This window comes from Ambystoma mexicanum, chromosome 13 (assembly GCF_040938575.1).
Source record: "Ambystoma mexicanum isolate Mex_15411 chromosome 13, UKY_AmexF1_1, whole genome shotgun sequence".
Classification (NCBI taxonomy): Eukaryota; Metazoa; Chordata; class Amphibia; order Caudata; family Ambystomatidae; genus Ambystoma; species Ambystoma mexicanum.
This window is the reverse complement of record NC_090938.1, coordinates 428,766,908-428,779,359: the sequence shown is the minus strand read 5'-3', so window position 1 is coordinate 428,779,359 and position 12,452 is coordinate 428,766,908.

Sequence of the window (12,452 nt, the reverse complement as noted above, 5' to 3'; positions counted from 1 at the left end):
ATTAGATTCAAGAATTTGATATCTCATTAAGTTAAAACATTACAGTAGTGAGACTAAAGGAGAGTGTTGGGAGCGTGTTTGAGTTTCCATACAAAGGAAGACATTAACCCACAAATGTACATCACCCCAATAAAATGATATTTTCTCATCATCTGAATGTTTATTTCAATCTAGTTTCCAAAAATGTATTAGGGAGTAATATCTCGGGTGACTGGTTGCACTGGGTGGTACTGGCCCACAGCCTGAGTTTAACATGGGTGGTGGGATGTTACTGACCATTACAGCCACCACTTAAGGCATTAGTGCCATTTAATGACCCCAGTAAAAATCCTGGGGTACTAATGGTTCTTTATGGAGGGATTAAAGGCTTTGCATAGGGAGCTCAAGGCTTATTTAACAAAAATACCTACACAGAAGATGGGTGTCATGGAAATGACAAAGGGAGCTATAGGAGGAGCCCCTCTTCCCTTGCGTGCTGACAAGGAAATGGAAGACAGCAGCATGGCTGGGCGAGAGGACTGCAAGACGCAACAGTTCAGTGACATTTTTACATTCTCTTTACTCATGGCGTGCTCAGGGCAGAAGTGAAGCGGGGAAGTGTGCACAATTAAGCCAATAGCTTGTAAAGTTGGATTCGGCCGGCATTGTGCGAAACCTGATTGGTTGATCACACCACCCGGGTCCTAATCAAATATATAAACAGTACCGCCAACCCTAAAACTATATTAAAAATGTATAAAAAAGATCAGAATTAATTGTGGAATTTACTCACACAAGGACAATCATAGCAGTTGACGGGCAACTCATTAATAATCTAGCCAAAAAGTACCCCTATGCTTCCCTTTCTGAAAACAAAATGTATGTAGACACCTTGACAATCATACACTCCTCATAGCCCATCTCTGGGAACTTACATTATTTGTTGTTACTGACATCAGTACCTTTGTAATACATTGTTTATGAACTTTATTAGGATGACACAATCATGGAATCATGGTCACTTAAAACTTGATAGACAATCGCTATGTCCTTCCTTAGTTTCCAATGTTCCACCTTTAATGATTGTCAGACAGTATAATTTTTTGATTTGGAAAAGTTAGAATGTTTCCATCTCAGAAAATAGTTTCACCCTGTCTCCTGTTTTCCTCCTTTAGAAACAGATGACCAGAAAGTACATATGGTGAAATGAAACCAACTCCATAACCAAATAGTCAAGGTTAGTTTCAGGTAGTTTAGCTTCATAAGGAAGAACAGTATGGCCGTGTGGCTACTTGACAGCGGGGATACAACACTGTGTCAACCAATTGAGATTAGAGCTGTCCAAATTTCATACTGCCCTTTATTTAGTTCTGTCCCCAAAACAGTGTGACAATATCCAGTTTTTGAGTTTTGACTCTGAACCAGATATGTTAAATGATAACATGTTTACTCGAGTATTACCCACTGTACTCCCCATAGCACCCTGCAAGGTGAACATATGGCGTTTTGTGCTCATATATTGGGGCATTACTATGCTTCATAATTGTCTTACTTCTCATTGGCAGAGGGTCACTGTGTTCCTGAAATGATGAAATGATGGTCGCCCAATAGGCTTAATAATCTTGCAGAGTGCTTCTCTACTGTTCTGCAGCCTCTCTATGAAGCACGATTCAACTTGCTATATGAACTATTCCTGACTTTCTGACGTTTTTTTTTTTTTTTAAAAAAGGAAGACTTTCTTGTTCTGTTAATGTCTAATTTATCTTGAGCACCATTCTAAACCGGAAATCCCAAATTTGCACCTGGGTGTGTGCTACTGCTGTGATCAGTGCATTTCCCCCTTAGGGCCAGGATGCCCTTTAGCTGATGGTTGTGTTTTGCAAGTGCAAAAGAAGAGCACTATAAAATGCCCAAGAGTGATTTCGTAATTGGTTTGATCCAAATGTATGTCTTGCCAGTGGCTAGTGGCGTGCAGTGTTTAGATCGCCTCCAGCTAGCTCACTCTGTTTTAACAAGCCGAACTGCTAATGGGCATACAACAGAACTGGGGCGAGGACAGGCATCAACATTACTTGCCAACATTCCCACTCCAGTCCACTGATCCGTTAGTCTTCTTGCCGATTATGCTTCGTTGACTACTTCCGGTTCCGGCTAGTGAATTATTTCACTGGAAAGTTGTAATCTTTTCACCTGAATTTCTGTCAGCGACTGAGTATAATGAGGGTCCTCAATCCAATCTAAGGCAGTTTTGGGGAGAGTTCTCCCTCTGTGAAAACTTTAATAATAAGTGAAAAAGTGCCTTTTTAAAGTACATATTTAAAGAGAAGTTGAGTAACATGTTCTGTAGGGTAATATGAAAAAAGCCAAATGATGTTAGGTCACCAACAGAAGACAGGAGCATTTTACAATGCATTTTTATGGTTCCTCGGCTTGCAATATGTTCCAGCACTGTCACTGTAAAGCACATGTTAATGATGACTCTGCCCATAATATTTGAAAGAATTGCTTGTAAAACACACTTTTATTATCCCTGTGCCCACAATATATGCAAGCACTGCCTTGTTAAATTACATGTTCATGATCCCTGTGTCAGATGCCAGCACTGCCACCCTAAAGCCCTCGTTCATGATGCCTGTGCCCACAGTACATTTAAGAATAGCCCCGTAAAACATGTTTGAATGATACTGGTCCCCACACAGTATATCATCATTGCCAGTGAACATTTCAACGATGCTAGTGCCCACAATCTAAGCAGTCATTGCCACGGTAAAACACTTTCAGGATTCTGGTGTCCACTACCAGCACCGCCACTAGTAAGGGTCAGCTGGCTCATTGGGGAATTAGAGGCGGTGTTCCCCTCCCATCAGCAAGCCCCCCCTGCCCCCCGACCGACATCAACAAGTCTCAAACCAGGTACAGGCTGCTTGCACACATTTATTTTGTGTATTGAGGAGTGCTCTATTAATCCATCCCCACTGCGCAAGCTCAGTCCGGTTTGGGTTGAGGTAGTGAGCTAACGCTCCCAAAACCACGACCAAATAAATGCCTGGGCTTTTACAATTGAAATGCTCCCAAACCATAGATTTCCCTTCCCACCATTCCATCCATTCTCTCAAACTGGCTCACGTGATTGGGGGGAGGGGGGTCAATGGCTTGCAGACCCGATCCTGGCCTGTGTAGTGATAGGTTAGGAGTTGGGTTCAAGAAATGATGTCACGAGTTGGAGGCACGGCCTTCAGGCCCTTATCTGACCCTCACTTAAAATATGACATTGTTCCCAGCCAAACCTGCAGGACCTCTGCTGATCGAGCACCAACCCCAACCTTTGGATTGCTGAGGGCATCGTGTGCCAAAAAAATCTCCAATAACGAAAGAAGCCGTGATGCAAGACAGCAAAGTATGGTGGACAAGAATACTAACATGTTTTATTACTCCCCAGCAGCACCCTTCCCCCCCCCCCCCTGCAAGCCATACGAAATGCAGCAGCCAGACTCATCCACCACCTTCTCCTCAAACATTCACACAAAACCCTGGTCTTGTACAGCTCCACTGGCTCTCCATGCACCCAAAGATTTGCCCTCAAACGACTCTGCACTGTTTTCAAAGACATCCACCACAAAACCACATCTTACCTCACGACAAACTCGAACCCATCACTCACACAAACACCAGATAAGCAAGCCAGCAACACCTACACATTTCACTCTGCAAATTAACATGCACCCAAACCAGCATTTACACACTGGGCAGCCAGGGCTTGGAGCAAACTATATATTTATTTTATTTATTTAATTATTGATTGCTTGTGAGGGCGCTTACACAATAAGAAATACTGTTTCAAAGCGCCTACAGGGTGGGAAAATACATTAAAAACACAATATTGAAGAGTGGTGGGGGGAAAAGGTAGACGGGACAAACCTACTATGCCTTGTGAGTATTCAGAAGGTGCAAGTGCAGCAAGGAAGAGGGAAATGGGGTAAGTGCTGGGGAGTCCGAGCTCATGGGTGAGCACAAAAGAAGTGCTAGGAATGTTGGTCGCTTATACAATAAGAAATACTGTTTCAAAGCGCCCACACGGCAGAGAGGGAGCAAGGGTGGGAAAATACATTAAAAATACAATATTTAAGAGTGGTGGTGGGAAAAGGTAGACGGGACAAACCTACTATGCCTTGTGAGTATTCAAAAGGTGCAAGTGCAGCAAGGAAGAGGGAAATGGGGTAAGTGCTGGGGAGTCCGAGCTCATGGGTGAGCACAAAAGAAGTGCTACGAATGTTGAGTGCGACACGGACTGGAGCTGCGGGAGGTGTGAGTGTGAGCCTCCAGGGAGGAGGGTGTTCAGATGCAAGTGCTGTGGATAGACAGGAGCTGGGCAGAATTGGTGTGAGAGGGCTGTGCCCCGAGGATGCATAAGGGGCCCAGGACACCAATTCAGTAACTGCTGGATTAGCAGAGGAAAGAAGAAGGGAAGGGGGAGGAAAAGAGGAAGGTCTGAAGGTGCTTCTGGAATTTGAGATGATCCTGCTCAAGGCGCAGGGGGAGGGGGAGGCTATATCATAGGAGGGAGCCCGCTGGGGAAAGTGAACAACCCTCTGCCCTCTGTTTAGCAAAACGCTTTACACACAAGAGTTGGTGCCAGAGGAGCGAAGTGGTCTAGAGAGAGAGTATTTAGTGAGATAAAGTTGAAGATAGTGTGGTACCTGGACCCAGACAGCGTTGTGGATGATGCAGAGGGATTTGAATTTAATCCGTGAAGCAACCAGGAGCCAGTAAAGACTTTTTTGTGCAGGAGAGATGCGGTCGCTGGGTGTAAGGCAACATCTGCATTGCACACTCAATTACCACTTTCAGAAAGAGCCTCAAAACATACCTCTTCCCCCACACTTAACGCTAACCCTCCATCTTCCCTGCTATCAAATGTCTATCCTATCCGGAAAAATATTTTCTAACTTTTGTTTCACCTCCCACCTTATTATTCTTTGAGCCTTGCAAGGTGCTCTGAGACCCGCTGGGTAGGTCCAGAGCCGAACAAAAATTCTAAGAAATAAAATAAATAAAAATGAATTATCCACATCATCTTTGCACTAATAGGAAGCCAAAGCAACAATGATTAAGTACACATGTTTTAATTTCTTGTTGAAAATGCTAAGATCATGACTATATAACTGATTTGAGAGAGAGTTGCATAAAAGTTTGAAAACATATATTGCCAAAATGAGAGTAATGAAAAGAGGGCACAAGTAAAGTAGCAGCTGAAGAGCACAACGGGCTCAACGGGAAAGACATGCCTCAATTTAGAGACCAATAAACAGTGAACAATATGTGTGCAAGGATTTAAAAACAAGACACACAGCTTATAATTTTATTTGTTTAGCCACAGGCAACCAAATGGGCTTGAATAGCTGGGTATAAGGGGTAAAAATGGCAAAGAGCAATTATAAGTCGAGCGGCGCAATTCTCCACAGCCAGACGTACTGGCATGAGTACAACAGGAGGCCAAGAACTCTGGTATTGCAATAGTGGAGTCTGTTAGATAAAAAACGAATAACTATAGTGACTTGAGTAGGGGAAAGAAGATGAAGAACCCCTATAAGGAGGCAAAGATGGTGAATACAAGATTGATCTACATCCTAAATATGGAGAGCAAGGAACAGTTTGGAGAACTTTTTCCCCAAGATTTCTCATACAAAAAATGGGTACTGGGCAAGTGTGATGCTGGAAATACATCAGAGGGACAGGGCCTCTGAATCCTTGTCCTTTACTTCTTTTTATCGTGTGTTCTGTCGTGTTTTCTGCCCAAGAGTCCATGTGGGACTCCTGGCAAGCAGCTCTCTCTTTTGGTTTGGTGAACAGACCCATGGGATACCCTTATGGCACCCATGGGTAGGGGTACAACCCTGTGCCCCTAGTGTATGTTTTTGGGCACCTGTGGGTGGCCCACAGAGCAGGGTATTAGCTGGTGGCAGCTCCATGCTGAATTTGACAGGTGCTCTGGGTGTCCTCCATTTTGGGATACCCAGGCCCTGCCATTGGGATCAGTTGATTCCTGATAGGAAACAAGATGGCCCCTGTGGCCTCTTGCCTTCTATTGCCTGTTACCTTGTTTTCCCAAAGTCCTGGGAAGCCCTGACTCTGTCCCTTCCCCCTGACTGGCTGTTGGGTGGAGGTTCCATATATGGTGTTGTTGTGAAGGCCCAGCTAGACTGACTGGAGTCTTCCCAGTGACTGCATGTTGTGGGTACCTCCTGTGGGTGGGACCTGGGTGAATGGAGTGTGTGACCAATATACACTCCTTGTTTTGGTTGTCTGGTTTCTGGCATGAGAGACAAAGACTGAGACAGCCCTGCCCGAAACTGGCCTGAATGCCGTGTGTAGTGTTGAATGGCTGGGTACTTGTCCCAATCCACATTCCTTGTTGTGAGTGTCTGAAAGGGAGGAGTGTGGCCTGAATGCACTGTGTGTCTGATTGGCTGACTGACTGCATGAATGCCCTTCTGTATGATTGGCTGCTGAGTGTGTGCCAGCAGTGTGGATGAGAGACAGAATAGTATATCTGGGGACCTCTCACCACTGGTAATTGTTCAGAAGCGTTCTGGAGCTGAGTCTCCACTCTAAGAGTAACTGGAACTGCTGATCCTCGACGTCCAGCTGGAAGAAGAAGACTTGCTGTTGCATTTGCTTCGGCCGATCCGAAGGCTGCCGAAATCGTCGAAGACTGACCCGAGAGAGGACCTGGTAAGGCGCCCTCTTCCCGTGCTCCGAGGGACCATCGAGCACCGCTCCATCTTCGCCGAAGTGCCCTGGAAGTCAGAACCTCGAAAGGCTGCCGACCCGAGACGGGACCGCCGAGGAGATCGAAATGAAGCACCCGGACATCGCCGCCGTCGAAGTCCATTGCCGTCGACCAGGGTTCGCAGGTCTGTGTAACCGCTGGAGGCCCGTCGAAGTTGTGTTGCCCAGCCGTGGGAACCACTTGACGCCATGCCGCCGACGACCGGAGCCGTCCGCTCCTTTGCCTAAGAACATTCGAATCAAAGGACTCCCTCGTCCGCTTCGTCGACCGCTTTATCCTGCCAGAGAAAGTCGAGGATGACCAACGCGCCGAGGAGAAACCTGCCAGTGGGTTTCCCGCCACCCGAAGACTACAAAGACTCGAACGACTCGATGCCCTTGTTGGGCCCCCGTCTCCACAATCTTTGCGGTCCAGAACATTTGTCATCGAGGTGCCCCGCATGCCTCTTCCTTGCAGGACGCCGATGCTCCGACGCCGACGAGCACTGCTCGGACGAAGCTGCCGCCTCATCGACGCCGTTCACCCGTGTTCTCCGTCGAACGTTCGACCTTTGTCTCCCGCTTTAAAGGGCAGGCACTCAAGAAGGGCCGTCGATTCCCCGACGCCGAACGCCGAGTTCCTCGACGGACGTTCGACGCCCCGTGTCTCCGGCTTGAAAGGGAAGGCATTCCAGAAGGGCCGTCGATTCCCCGCCGCCGAACGCCGAGTTCCTCGACGCTTCTCGACGCCTCTTGACGATGCGTGACTCCCGCTTGAAAGGGGGTCGCTCAAGAAGGATCTGTCGACGCCTCTTTGAAGAACTCGACTCCACCAGGTACATTGGGGGGGTAAAAACATTATAGGAGGGAATAAGACTTGCAGAACAATATATGGACTGGGCTTGTGCTATATCTTTATTTTACAGGTTGCCCAGGTGGGGGGATCTCCACGCAGAACTGTGTCTAGTGGTAGGGGCCAGTATTCTGCCTATTGCTCAACCATCTTATTTCCTCTCCTCTCTCTATTGCTGGTTTCACTCTATTGATCTGTGTGACATTGTTACAGTATTGTTGATGCACTTTAATAAGATCTAATACAAAGGGTGGTACCACTTTAGAATTGTATATATTTGCCATTGTTGATTTTCCTAAGAACAAAGTGAGTTATTAGGATAAGTGTACATAACCTTGAATATTGATTATATAAAGACTATGTTCTAACCAATACAGTGTGCGGACATTCCTTTGTGGGGGCTTGGGGACTACACTGTACTTAAGAACCAACCTGCATCACCTGCTCAGAAGCTAGGCCTTGATTGCTCGACCATAGCTACCGAATAGAGAATCTAGGCTGGGGTCCTCTGTGCCTCCCCTCTACCATATAGAGAGCAGAAGTACAGACCACCCCCTACCGGTCCTTTACAGCTGGTGGCAAGCGGTGGGATGCTTATGGTTTTAAGAATCAGTGTATAACCGTGCCACTTACAAAAGATATCTGGACTTTATTAAATTAAGGTTTAGTTGTGTACAAGATAACTGCATTACAAACAATGGAGTCTATTGCAAATGGCAAATTGACTCGGATGAGCTTGGAGGCTCTCCAGAGTGCTTGTGAAGCCAGGGAGTTAGACTTTGTGGATAAGTCTAGGGCTGAGCTGATAGCTACCCTGGTGGACTACCAGACTGATGGTGAAACTCTTGATGAGGGGGGGAATGCAACCAATGAGGACTCTGCCCCTGGGGTTTCTGCTGAATCTGTTTCTGGGAATGCCGCCATTCCTGCTGCCTCTGTTCCAAACCCCAGCAATTCCTTGGAGCTTGAGTTATTAAGGATGAAATTGGCCTTTGAATACCGCAAGTTGGAAATAGATGCTGAACTTAAGAAAGAGGAGTTGGCTCAACAAGTGGAGCTCAAGAATAGGGATCTTGAACTCAGAAATAAGGACCTTGAACTCAAGAGCCAGGACACTGAATGTCAGAGAATCCAGCTAGAGAAAGCTAGAGTGGAGGCTTCAGCTAAAACCAGTGAGAGTGTCAGGTCCCCAGCCACCAAGTTTATGAAAGATTTGGTTGATGTATTTGTGGAGGGTTCAGATATCCTCCAATGGATTGAAGCGTTTGAAATGGCTTGTGCGATTCATGATGTTGATAAAAGAGATTGGGCTAAGTGTTTGTTAAGCAGAGTGCCTCAAACTGGATATGACTGTATTCTGAAGCTGAGTGTGGAAGAAAAGGGGTCAGTATGAGTGTATGAAGTCTGCTTTGATTGCCAAGTTTGGCAAAACACCCACCCAATACCTTAAAAGGTTCAGGGATTTTAAGAAAAGAGAGAATGTGGCTTGGGTTGACTGGGTGAGTGCTGTGCACATGAACATGATGGGGTGGATTGATGGATACAAGGTTAAGACTTTTGTTAAATTGTCCCACCTCTTGTTTTTTGAGCATTTTTCTGAAGCCTGTTCACCAGAGCTGCGTCAGTATGTGGCTGACCAGAACATTTTGGACCCCTTTAAGCTGGCTAGGTAGGGCTGACAAGTGGGTCTCCCACCGGGTGTCCCCTAAGGACTCCAGTGGGAAGGACAAGGACAAAGAATAGGGGGCCTCTCAGAAAGCTGAGGAGTCCCACAAGCAGTCACAGTCGGGTAAACCTAAACCTTCCTCTCCCAAGATCCAAAAATCTAGTGGGGATAAGTCATCTGTGGGTGGGAATAAGAGTAGTGGTCCACCTGCTGCAAAGCAGGCTCCCAGTGGTTCCAGTACCGTACCCCGCACTCCTGGCACTTGTTGGGACTGTGGGGCCCTGGATCACAGAAGGGGTGACTCCAAGTGTAAAGGTAAGGCACTTGGAGTACACGCTGTCAGCCTGACCTACCCTTACTCCGTGTCTGAGGTGGAGGCCACTGTCCTCCCCTCCTCTACCGGGATCACATTTGGTGCTCCGGTAGAGATTTCCTTAGTGTCCCTTGGGGCCTGGGACCAGTATGCAGAAGTACTGGCAACTATCCCACAGAACACCCATAGGTTTTTGAGAAGTGTCCTCTTGAATGGCCAGCCTTCTACTGGTTTGAGAGACACTGGGGCAAGCATGACAGTGGTGGACAGGACCCTGCTCAAGCCAGAGGACTATGTAGGTGCTCCTCTGAGAACCACCAGGTTAGCTGGTGGGCCTCCCAAATTATCGCCTGTAGCCTTAGTCACACTCATGCTTGGAGACAAGACAGCAAAGCTTCCTGTCCTGGTTCAGGACAATGTCCCTGCTAACATTCTGTTAGGAAATGATCTAGTAGAGTTGGGGTTGATCTCGGATGGTCTTCCCATGACTGCTGCTGCAGTCACTAGGTCACAGGTGACACCGGGTCTGGCTGTGAGTCAGGTACCTGAGCCAAAGGCGAGGCCTAAGGCAAGAAGAAGGAAGACCAAGAAGGCCACCTCTGTGGAGGGAACACCTTCTCTTCCTGCTGTTCCGACAGCACCCATTGGGATCCATGCTCCGGACGGGTTGGGTCCAGTGGAAAACCCAAACTCAACTCCTGTGGGAGAAGAGACAGAAGACTCTCCTGTGGGAGAGGTTCTCAACCCGGAGGATCATCCTGACCTTCAATGCTTGTTAGCTGAAGGGGGACCCTCCCGGGCAGACTTCTGTAAGGGACAGAGAGAGTGCCACTCTCTCGAGGGACTGAGGAAACAGGCCCTGTCCCAGGCACAAGGAGAAGTGCCTAGGACATTCCGGATTTATTGGGAGGGTGAGCTCCTTGTTAGTGAGCCCACTAAGCCTGAACCTGGTGCCCTCAAGAGGTTGGTGGTACCCCAGGTTTACAGGCCCTTCCTACTGCAGTTGGCGCATGAGGTGCCCTTGGCTGGTCATCTTGGGACCAAGAAGACTAAGCAGAGGCTCTCTGCCCATTTCTACTGGCCACGGATGGGAGTAGAGGTGGAGTCCCACTGCAGGACCTGCCCAACTTGTCAGTTGTCTGGCAAGACTGGAGGCAGTGTCATTGCCCCACTGCAGCCATTGCCAGTGGTTGGCACACCATTTGAGAGGGTGGGCATCGACATCGTCGGTCCCCTTGACCCTCCCACTTCAGGTGGACATCGGTTCATCCTGGTCTTGGTAGATCATGCCACCAGGTACCCTGAGGCAATACCCCTTCGGACTGTTACTGCCAAGGTGGTTGCCAGGGCTCTCCTGGGCATTTTCACTCATGTTGGATTCCCCAAGGAGGTTGTCTCTGACAGAGGATCCAACTTCATGTCTAGTTACATGAAAACCATGTGGAAAGAGTGTGGGGTAACCTACAAGTTCCCCACCTCTTACCACCCCCAGACCAATGGTCTGGTTGAGAGATTTAATAAAACTCTCAAGGGCATGCTAGGGGCTTTGGAAGAACCCCTAAGGAGGAAATGGGATCTCCTCCTGCCATGCCTGCTGTTTGCTTACAGAGAGTTACCTCAAGAGGGTGTTGGTTTCAGCCCCTTTGAGTTACTCTTTGGACATCCCGTGAGGGGGCCCCTCGCCTTGATCAGAGAAGGCTTGGAAGCCACCCCTCCAGGTCCCGCCAAGCCAGTGGGGGACTATGTGTTAGGCCTCAGACGGAGGATGACACAGATGATGGGTCAGGCAACAGCAAATCTCAAGGCCAGCCAGGAATTGAAGAAGTACTGGCATGACCTTAAAGCCTCGCAAGTGGATTGGACTCCGGGACAGGAAATCCTTGTGATGGAGCCTACCAAGCCTAGAGCTTTGGCAGACAAGTGGACTGGACCCTTCAGGATCATCTCCAAGATGGGCGAAGTCAATTATCTGGTTGACATGGGAGCCTCTGGGGTAGCCCCTCAGGTATTCCATGTCAACCGGCTCAAGCCTTTCCACCGGCGAGCAGAAGTCTCATGTCTCTTGCTAGCTTCAGGGCAAGAAGAGGATGAGAGTGAGCCCCTTCCTGATTTGCTGCATAGCAACCCTCAGGATGGCTCAGTGGAGGGAGTACATCTCTCTCCGGATTTGACAACAGAGCAACAGGGGGCCTGCAGGGCTTTGCTCCAACAGTATGCCTCTCTGTTTTCACTGACGCCAGGCCTTACACCGTGGTGTTGGCATGAAATTGACACTGGTGACAGTGTGCCTGTCAAAAGCAGGTGCTACCGTATGTCAGATACCGTCAAGAACCACATCCAGGCTGAGGTCGCCAAGATGTTGGATCTGGGTGTTATTGAACCCTCAACCAGTCCCTGGTCCAGTCCAGTGGTCCTTGTCCCCAAGGCAAGTTCCCAGGCGGGTACCAAGGATTGGAGGTTCTGTGTGGACTACCGAGGAGTCAATGCCGTCACCAAAACAGACGCCCATCCATTGCCCAGGGCTGATGAGCTCGTGGACACCATAGGTGCTGCCAAATTTGTGAGCACCTTTGACCTTAACTCAGGCTATTGGCAAATAGCTCTGACGGACCATGCCAAGGAAAAGACGGCCTTCCCAACACCTGAGGGACTCTACCAGTTTAGGGTCTTGCCTTTTGGGTTGAAGAATGCCCCTGCCACCTTCCAGAGATTGGTCAACCATGCGCTCAGTGGGCTGGAAGCCTTTTGTGTGGCTTACTTAGACGACATTGCCGTCTACAGTTCCACCTGGGAAGAGCATTTGACACATCTGGATAAGGTGTTGCAGGCCTTGAAAAGGGCTAACCTCACTATCAAGGCCACCAAGTGCCAGA